This window comes from Colobus angolensis, unplaced genomic scaffold, assembly GCF_000951035.1.
Source record: "Colobus angolensis palliatus isolate OR3802 unplaced genomic scaffold, Cang.pa_1.0 Scaffold167, whole genome shotgun sequence".
Lineage (NCBI taxonomy): Eukaryota > Metazoa > Chordata > Mammalia > Primates > Cercopithecidae > Colobus > Colobus angolensis.
In genome coordinates, this window is record NW_012114788.1 from 2,103,637 (window position 1) to 2,113,813 (window position 10,177).

The following is a 10,177-nucleotide window of genomic DNA, read 5'->3' on the forward strand; positions in this document are numbered from 1 at the left end:
TTTCTTTCTTTCTTTCTTTCTTTCTTTCTTTCTTTCTTTCTTTCTTTCTTTCTTTCTTTCTTTCTTCTTTCTTCTCTTTCTTCTCTTTCTCTCTTTCTTTCTTTCTTTTTTGAGACAGAGTTTCACTCTTGTTGCCCAGGCTGGAGTACAATGGTGCAATCTCAACTCACCACAACCTCCACTTCCCAGTTTCAAGCAATTCTTCTGCCTCAGCCTCCAGAGTAGGTGGGATTACAAGCATGCACCACCGCACCTGGCTAATTTTTGTATTTTTTAGTAGAGATGGGGGTTCTCCATGTTGATCAGGATGGTCTTGAACTCCTGACCTCAGGTGATCCACCCACCTCAACCTCCCAAAGTGCTGGGATTACAGGCGTGAGCCACCATGCCCAGCCATTTTCATACTGCTAGGAAGAAATACCTGAGACTGGGTAATTTATAAAGAAAAAGAGGTTTAATGGACTCACAGTTCCAAATGGCTGGGGAGGCCTCACAATCATGGCAAAAGGTGAAGGAGGAGCAAAGTCACATCTTACATGGCAGCAGTCAAGAGAGCAGAAAGCATGTGCAGGGGACCTGCCCTTTATAAAACCATCAGCTCTTATGAGACTTACTCACTATCATGAAAACAGCATGGGAAAAGTCCACCCTCATGATTCAGTTACCTCCCACTGGGTCCCTCCCACAACAAGTGGGGATAATGGGAACTACAGTTCAACATGAGATTTGGCAGGGGACACAGCCAAACCATATCATTCTATGTATCTATGTTTCTATCTCTCTATCTATCTATCTATCTATCTATCTATTATCTATGTACCTACTTATCAATCTATCTATATATATATATTTTTAATATATTTTTAATTTTTGGTTTTGAAACAGGATCTTGCTTTGTTACCCAGGCCAGAGTGCAGTAGCACCATCATAGCTTACTGCAGCCTTGAATTCCTAGGCCCAAGGATCCTCCTGCTTCAGCATCCTCAGTAGCTGGGACTACAGCACATGCCACTGTGCCCAGCTAATTTTTTATTTTTCATTTTTGTAGAAATGGGGGTCTTGCTTTGTTACCCAGGCTGGTCTCAAACTCCTAACCTCAAGCAATTCTCCTGCCTTGGCCTCCCAAGGTGCTGGGATTACAGGTGGGAGCCACAGCACCTGGCCAAGGGAAATGTATTATAAGGAATTGACTTACACAATTATGGAGACAAATCCCAAGATGTGCAGAGTGAGAGGGCAAACTGGAGACCAAAGAGAGCTGATATTGTAGTTCCAGTCTGAAGGCTCGCAGACTCAAGACCCAGGAAGAGCCAAATGTTCCAGTTTGAGACTGGAGGCAGGAAAAAAACGTGATGTCTTAGTTGTCAGGCAGGCAGGCAGGCAGGCAGGAGGAATTCTCTCTTAACTTGGGAAAGGTGAGCCTTTTCTTCTATTCAGGACTTCAACAGATTGGATGTGGCCCACCCACCACCTTAGGGAGGGCAATCCAGTCTACCAATTAAAATGTTCATCTCATCTAAAGCACCCAGGATAGAAACACCTAGTAAAATGTTTAACCAAATATCCTGTGACCCAGTCAAGTGGACACATAAAATTAACCATTACACAGGACAAGATAGAATAGTAAAGGAGACACAACACTAAAGGAATACAGTGGTGTGAGACTAGTGTAGGAATAAGTGGCTTTACACACCGCAGTCCTCCTGCCAACAATGCCACGTGACTACCCCCATGTACTGTGCCCACTGATGAAAAGAGCAGGGTGAATCAGGTGAGAATCTTGATCTATGGACTTTAAGCTCTCTCTGCTTAGCCAGAGGAGGACCCGTTCTCTCTTTGCCTACAGTGACCCTGGCACGTTCCTTGTGGCCAGCCTGAGGACTCTTCTGACCAAGTCTTCTGGGCTAAGTTTCTTCTGAATCAACTAACTAGGTGATTTTCATTAATTTCTTCATTTATTTACTCACCCAGCATCTAAAAATCTTTGTTCTTGATGCTGGGAAAATAGACATGAGAGACACAAATCAGGCATCTGCTAGTCTGGTGCGAATGATAGAGAAAGAAGAACTGAGAGCATGTGGGATGTGCTGAGATTGTAAGTTAGCACTGAACACTGTACAAGAATGTACCACTGGATACTGTCTAAGTCAGCCCAAGGAGTCCAGAGGGAGATGTCAAGCTTTGACAGTGCTCTAAGAAGGACTAGATTCTAGCCAGGGAGTTGGGTCAGAAAGAGCAATTTTGACATACATGAATATATGATCCCATACAAGACATGGATGCAAAATGTCATCACACATTTAGGAAACTATAAGAGTTTGGTTGGAAGTGGCTCTGAGCCCTGGCTGCACTTTGGAATCACTTGGGAACATTACAAACATACAGATGCCTGGGTTCTACCCCCAGAGATTTTGGTGTAAATGGCTTGGGATGGGACCCAGGAGTCAGTAGTTTTTCTAAAGTGTTGCCAGGCCTGAGGATAAGGCATGTAAGAGAGACTGATGGAGAACTTAAACTTGGAGAGAGCAGAGGAGTATCTCTTCTGGGATGTGGTCAAGAATCTGAGCTCACTTTGGGGGTAGGAAACACTTGTGCAGAGCTCAGCAGGGAAATAAAGACCTGTTGATCTCCAACTGGGGCCTCGTCTGCCCTCATAACTGTTCCTTTTGAGCTTCTGTTTCTTATTCCCCATTTAAAAGTGAACGGCGACTGGGAAATAACAAAACATACAATAAAATAAAATAAGCTGAAAGATTACTCAATAAAAAGAAGCAATAAAATAGTAAAAGCAGGCAGATGCAGTAAAACCCCCAAAACTCGACCAGACAGAATCACCACCAAGGGCCAGGCAATAAAAACAATAGCTAAAATGTACTACTCCAAGTGGTAAGCATCTTCATGCATTGAGACACTTGAGATTCACCACCAACCTAAGAGGGAGGGATGGTTATTATTTCCATTTTACAGGGGAGGGAAACATGGTTTGGGGAGATGAAGTACAGTGCTCAAGCTTACAGTGGGTGGGGCAGGGTAATGACTCCATTTCAATGATGAGGAAGTGGAGGCTAACTTTCCAAGACTAGTTAGCTAGTTGGGGCAGAGCAAGAAATTGAATTGGGGTTTCTAACTCAAGTATAAAGCTCTCCCCTCTTCCACCTCCAATAAAACCTGAAGCCTGGCTGCATGTGAGAGTCATCTGGGAAGCTTTAAAGACATATTGATGCCAAATAGACATTTCTTGAAAGAAGACATACAAATAGCCAACCAGTGTTTGAAAAAATGCTCAGTATAGCTAATCACCAGGGAAATGCAAAACTAAACCACAATGAAGTATCACCTCATACCTGTCAGGATGGCTATTATTTAAAAAAAAACTAAGACAAGTGCTGGTGGTGAGGGCGTGAAAGAATTGGAACCCTTGTGCACTATGGGTGTGAATACAAAATGGTGCTGCTGTTACAAAAAACAGTATGGAGGCTGGGTGCGGTGGCTCATGCCTGTACTCCTAGCATTTTGGGAGTCTGAGGCGGGTGGATCAAAAGGTCAGGAGTTGAAGACCAGCCTGGCCAAGATAGTGAAACCCCGTCTCTACTAAAAATGCAAAAATGAGCCAGGCATGGTGGTGGGTGCCTGTAATCCCAGCTACTCGGGAGGCTGAGGCAGAGAATCGCACGAACCCAGGAGGCGGAGGTTGCAGTGAGCCAAGATCACATCACTGCACTCCAGCCTTGGCAACAGAATACGACTCCATCTCAAAAAAAAAAAAGAAAGGAAAAAAAAAAAAAGAAAAACAGTATGGAGATTCCTCAAAAAATTAAAAATAGAATTACTGTGTGATCCGGCAATCCTGTTTTTTGGTATTTATCCAAAATAATTGAAATCATGATCTCCAAGAGATATTGGCACTCCCATGTTGATATGGTTTGGCTCTGTGTCCCCACTCAAATCTCATCTAGAATTTTAATCCCCACGTGTTGAGGGAGGGATCTGTAATCCTCATGTGTTGAGGGAGGGAGGGAGGTGATTGGATCATGGTGGGGGGGGCAGTTTCCCCCATGCTGTTCTCGTGATAGTGAGTTCTCATGAGATTTTGTTTTGTTTTGTTTTGTTTTTTTGAGACCAAGTCAGGCTGGAGTGCAGTGGCACGATCTTAGCTTTCTGCAACCTCTGCCTTCCCAGTTCAAGAGATTCTGCTGCCTCAGCCTACTGAGTAGCTGGGATTAGAGGTGCACGCCACCACACTTAATTTTTTTGTGTTTTTAGTAGAGACGGGGTTTTGCCATGTTGCACAGGCTGGTCTCAAGCTCCTGGTCCCAAGTGATCCACCTGCCTTGGCCTCCCAAAGTGCTGGGATTACAAGCATGAGCCACCATGCCCAGCCAGAGTTCTCATGAGATCTAATGGTTTTCTAAGCATCTGGCATTTCCCCTGCTTGCACTTTTCTTGCCTGCTGCCATATAAGATTTGCCAACTTCCCAATTCACCATGATGGTAAGTTTCCTGAGGCCTATACAGCCATGCAGAACTTGAGTTAATTAAACCTTATTCCTTTATAGATTACCCAGTCTCAGGTATTTCTTTATAGCAGGGTGAAAATGGGCTAAAACAGTAAATACAATGGGCGTACAGGCATTGGGTAAAAGTTTCCATTCCAAATGGGAGAAATTGGCCAAAACAAATGGGCTATAGGCCTTATGCAAGTCCAAAACCTGGCTGGGCAGTCATTAAATCTCAAAGCTCTAAAATCTCCTTTGACTTTATGTGTTACATCAAGGTCATGCTGATGCAAGAGGTGGGTTCCCATGGTCTTGGGCAGCTCTGCCCCTGTGGTTTTGCAGGGTACAGCCTCCCTCCTGGCTGCTTTCACCGGCTGGCATTGAGGGGCTGTGGCTTTTCTAGTTGCACAGTGCAAGCTGTTGGTGGATCTACCATTCTGGGGTCTAGAGAACAGTGACCCTCTTCTTACAGCTCCACTAGGCAGTGCCCCAGTGGGGACTCTGTGTGGGGGCTCTAACCACACATTTGCCTTCTGCACTGCCCTAGCAGAGGTTCTCCATGAGGGCTCTGCCCCTACAACAGGCTTCTGCCTGCACATCCAGGTGTTTTCATACATCCTCTGAAATGTAGTGGAGGTTCCCAAACCTCAATTCTTGACTTTTGTGCACCTGCAGGCCCAACACCATGTGGAAGCCACCAAGGCTTGGAGTTTGCACCCTCAGAATTCATGGTCCCTTTTAGCTGTGGCTGGAGTTGGAGTGGCTGGGATGCAGGGCACCAAGTGCCAAGGCTGCATAAAGGAGCAGGGCCCTGGGCCTGGCCCATAAAATTATTTTTTCCTCCTAGGACTCCAGGCCTATGATGGGAGGAGCTGGCCTGAAGATCTCTAACATGCCTTGGAGACATTTTTCCCATTGTCTTGGCTACTAACATTTGGTTCCTGGTTACTTACGCAAATTTCTGTAGCCCATTTGAATTCTTCCCCAGAAAGTGGGTTTTTCTTTCCTACCACAAGGTCAGGCTGCAAATTTTCCAAACTTTATGCTCTGCTTCCCTTTTAAACATAAGTTCCAATTCTAAACCATCTCTTTGTGAATGCATATAACTAAATGCTTTTAAGAGCACCCAGGTCACATCTTGAATGCTTGGCTGCTTAGAAATTTCTTCTGCCAGACACCCTAAGTCATCTCTCTCAAGTTCAAAGTTCCACAGATCTCCAGGGTAGGTCAAAATGCCACCAGTCTCTTTGCTAAAGCATAGCAAGAGTGACCTTTGCTCCAGTTCCCAATAAGTTCCTCATCTGTATCTGTGACCACCTGAGCCTGGGCTTCATTGTCCATATCACTATCAGCAATGTGGCCAAAACCATTCAACAAATCTTTAGGAAGTTCCAAACTTTCCTACATCTTTCTGTCTTCTTCTGAGCCCTTCAACCTGTTCCAACCTCTGCCTGTTACTCAGTTCCAAAATTGCTTCCACATTTTCAAGTTATCTTTATAGCAGTGCCCCAATATATTGGTACCAATTTACTGTATTAGTCCATTTTCACACTGCTATAAAGAAATACCTGATACTGGGTAATTTATAAAGGAAAGAGATTTAATTAACTCACAGTTCCACATGGCTGGTGGGGGTGGCTCAGGAAACTTACAATCATGGCAGAAGGGGAAACAGGCATATTTTACATGGTGGCAGGTGAGAGAAGTGCAAGCAGTGGAAATGTCAGATGCTTAGAAAACCATTAGATCTCATGAGAACTCACTGACTATCATGAGACCAGCATGGGGGAAAACCTTCCATGATCCAATCTTCCTCCCTCACTTGACACGTGGGAATTAGAGCTTCCTCCCTTGACACATGGGGATTGCAATTCAAGCTGAGATTTGGGTGGGGACACAGAGCCCAACACCACCACAGGTTCACTGCAGCATTGTTCACAAAAGCCAAGAGGTGGAAACGTGTGTCCATCCACAGTGATACGGTCTGGGCATGTGTCTCCTCCAAATCTCATGTTGAGATGTGATCTCCAGTGTTGGAGGTGGGTCCTGTTAGGAGGTGTTTGGGTCATGGTGGTGGATCCCTCACAAATGGCTTGGTGCTGGCCTCGTGGTAATGAGTGAGCTCTCATTCTATTAGTTCATGCAAGAGCTGGTTGTTTAAAAGAACCTGGCATCTCCTCCCCTCTCTCTTGCTCCCTCTCCTGCCATGTGACATGCTTGCTCCCCTTCACCTTCCATCATGAGTAAAACCTTCTTGAGGCCTCCCCAGAAGCCCAGCAGATGCTGGTACCATATTTCCTGTAGAGCCTGCGGAACTGTGAGCCAAATAAACTTATTTTCTTTATAAGTTCCCCAGCCTCAGATGTTCCTTTATAGCAATGCATAATAAACTAACACACATAGATTAATGGATAAAGAAAATGTGATATACACACAAAGTGGAATAATAATCACGGGTAAAAAAGAAGAAAATTCTGACATATGCAATAATATGGATGGGCTTTGAGGACAATATGCGAAGTGAAATATGCCAGTTCCAGAAAAGGAAATAATTCATAGAATCAAAGAGAGGAATGGTGGTCACCAGAGGCTGGCAGGAGGACAAAACAGGGAGTTACTAATCAATGAGCATTAACGATCCAGTCAGGTGGCTGGGTGCAGTGGCTCACACCTGTAATCCCAGCACTTTGGGAGGCCGAGGAGGGTGGATCACCTGAGGTCAGGAGTTCGAGACCAGCCTGGCCAACATGGTGAAACCCCATCTCTACTAAAAATACAAAAATTAGCCGGTGTGGTGGCGTGCATCTGTAATCCCAGCTATTCGAGAGGCTGAGGCAGGAGAATCGCTTGAACTCAGGGGGCAGAGGTTGCAGTGAGCCGAGATCATGCCACTTCACTCCAGCCTTGGCAAAAGAGTGGAACTCCATCTCAAAAAAAAGAAAAAAAAATGGAAAATCCGGTCAGGCAAGATGAATGAGCTCAAGAGATCTGCTGTGCAGCAGTGTCCTGTACAATCAACAATAATAGATTGCACATTAACTATACGTTAAGAGGGCAGGTCTCCTGCTAAGTGTTCTTACCTCAGTAAAAAAAAAAAAAAAGGAAAAGAAAAAAAAGAAAAACACTGGTGCTGATGCTGGGCCAACACTCAATTTTAACTTGGTTGTCCTGGGGTGGGGCCCAGGCAGACAGGGTGGACATGGTGCAACTAGACACTTTCATGGCTGTGTTCTGCACTCAGTAGTAATTACTATTATTTATTGAGCACCTGGGATACTAAGCATTTTGTTGCTGTTTCATTGAGCCTTCCTAGTACCCTGTGAAGTTGGTATTGTCATCCCCACTTGAGAATCGAGGAAACAGAGAGTGAGTTCACTTTCTTTAGGTCATCCAGCTGGAAGTCACTAGCGCCTGTGTTCAGCCCTGGTCAGCCTGACCCCAAAGCCTGTGCTCTGCTGCACGGCCTCCAAGCCTGGGCCCCTGTGAGGCACAGACATGGGCACCTCATGCCCTTTCTTTCCACCTCTCTGCCCTTTAAGTTTTAGGGTCAGTAGTGTAACCTTTGCCCTGCACTTGTCAACACTGAATGGCCATTATCCAGGTGGAGAAGGGGGTGGTTTGTAACTCAGCATTAAGGAAGAACTTTCTGGCATTCAAAGGAGCTCCATGGTGAGATGGGCAGCCTGGAAAAGCAGTGGGCAACCACCACAATCCCTAGGCACCCACCACCATCCCTGGACACGCACCACCATCCCTCCACATCCACCATGATCCTTGGGCACACACCACCATCTCTGGGAATCTACCACTATCCTTGGGCACTGCTCCTGCACACTGGGACCACCATCCTTCCATACTCACCTCTGCCTCTGGGGACCCACTGCCATCCCTGAACATCTACCACCATCCCTGGGCACCCACTAACACCATCCCGGCACATCCATCACCATTCCTGCACATTCACCACCATCCCTAGACATCCACCACTGTCCCTGAACACCCACCATCCCTGCACATCCATCACCATCCCTGGGCACCCACCATTGCCCATGTGCACCGACTACTATCCCTGCACACACCATGATCTCTTGGCACCTACTACTGTCCTTGCACACCCACCACTGTCCTTGCACACCTGCTACCATCCCTGGGCACCTACTACTGTCCCTGGGCATGTTCACCACTGCATGTTCACCACTATCTCCGGGCACCCACCACCATCCCTGCACATGCATCACCATCCCTGGTGTCCCCCACTGTCCCTGGGAAATCATCTGAAAGATCTGTTAGGAGAGGAAGTGTCATCCTTCAATGTAGTGTGTGTGTGTGTGCATGTGTGTGTGTTTGTGTGTGTGTGTGTGTGTTTGGGGGGATGGGGTAGAGAGATGCAGGGGGCTGGGATTAGATACCCCTGCTCTGCCTCTGGGCCCTGAGTTGAAGGGCTCTGGTGGGCTAGTCAAAGCTCCAGGCAGAGCTGTTTGTGGAAGATGAGCTCACAGAGCTGGAGTTCTAGAAGGCCCTCGGTTGACCTGGAGCCTGCCTTCTCTTAACACTGGGTGCCTGGGGCCCTGGCGAGGTTGTGGGGGGCATCCTGATCTTCAGCAGGGTTTTGGGCCACTGCTGCTGCTGCCATTGTCACCGTGGTCTCAGCTCTGTGGGAGCACTCCTGATCAGTGAGCCCCCTTTCCCTTCTTCCTGGGGCTGTTAACAGGGCCCTGGGTTGGTCTGGCCAGAGAGGGGTGGAGAAAAACAAGGTGGTGGTTAGGATGGGGGTGTCCTGGCCTGGAAGACTGACCAGCTGAGAGAAAGAGAGAGAGAGAGAGAGAGAGAGAGAGAGAGAGAGAGAGAGAGAGAGAGAGAGAGAGAGAGAGAAACTCTGGAGCTGCTGTGAAATGGTCAGGATGGAATTGCTTTTAAGTCACTTTTCCACAAAAAACAGTCCCTGTGTAGCAGACAATTTGGTTTCCTCCTTTACAACTTAGGGATATTAATCCCACTCGTTTCGATTGTTGAGAGGATTGGATGAGATTAAGTTAGAAAAGCTCTGGGAAAGGCCTGGCACGGTGCTCAAAGACTTGACAAACTCTACCAGGTTGGTCGCCTCCTCCCTCTCACTCCCCTCTTGGTGAGGAGAAGGACTTATATCCCTGTGGCCACGCCTTTTGTGGACTTGAATTTCAGAAGCAGCCCCTGAGCGGCTATTCCACGCCAGCAACTCTGCAGATAAATAAAACCGGCTGCCATTCTTCAGAAGTTAACTTTGCGGTGGGAAAGACTGACATCTATTCCAGCCTGGTGTGACAGAGGAGGTGGAAGATGGGGCATGTGAGAGTGTGGGGGGCGGTGACCTGCCAGGAGACTCTCACTGGGGAACCCCGTCTGATGAGACCCTTCAAGTATGAGTCAGAGTTAACCGTGTAGAGGAAAGGAGAGGGTGAATGTTCTAGATAGTAAGGTCATTGTGAGAGAACAATTGCTGGAACATAATGTATGAGTGAGGGAGTGGGCTGCAGGGCTGGGCCGTGAAGGGTCGTGAAGGGCCGCGTGGACCTCGAAGGGGCAGTAACAGTGGGAGCCATCCAAGGTGTCACAGGGCTGGGCTTTTCATTTAACAAATTTGTTCTAGGCCGGGCGCGGTGGCTCAAGCCTGTAATCTCAGCACTTTGGGAGGCCGAGACGGG

At 47.0% G+C, this 10,177-nt stretch overlaps 1 protein-coding gene across 2 annotated transcripts in view; it reads left to right on the forward strand.

Annotated features, from left to right (window-relative positions):
- The window catches only part of SPACA3 (sperm acrosome associated 3), a 26,379-nt gene that overhangs the window by 11,088 nt on the left and 5,114 nt on the right, over nt 1-10,177 (forward strand). Inside the window, exon 1 of one of the 2 annotated variants that reach the window (XM_011937660.1) lies at nt 9,068-9,169. The exons of the other annotated variant lie outside the window; for it this stretch is intronic. The gene's annotated coding sequence lies outside the window, so the exon portion shown is untranslated. Of the gene's footprint in view, nt 1-9,067; nt 9,170-10,177 lie in introns of those variants that run through there. 2 annotated transcript variants of the gene reach the window in all.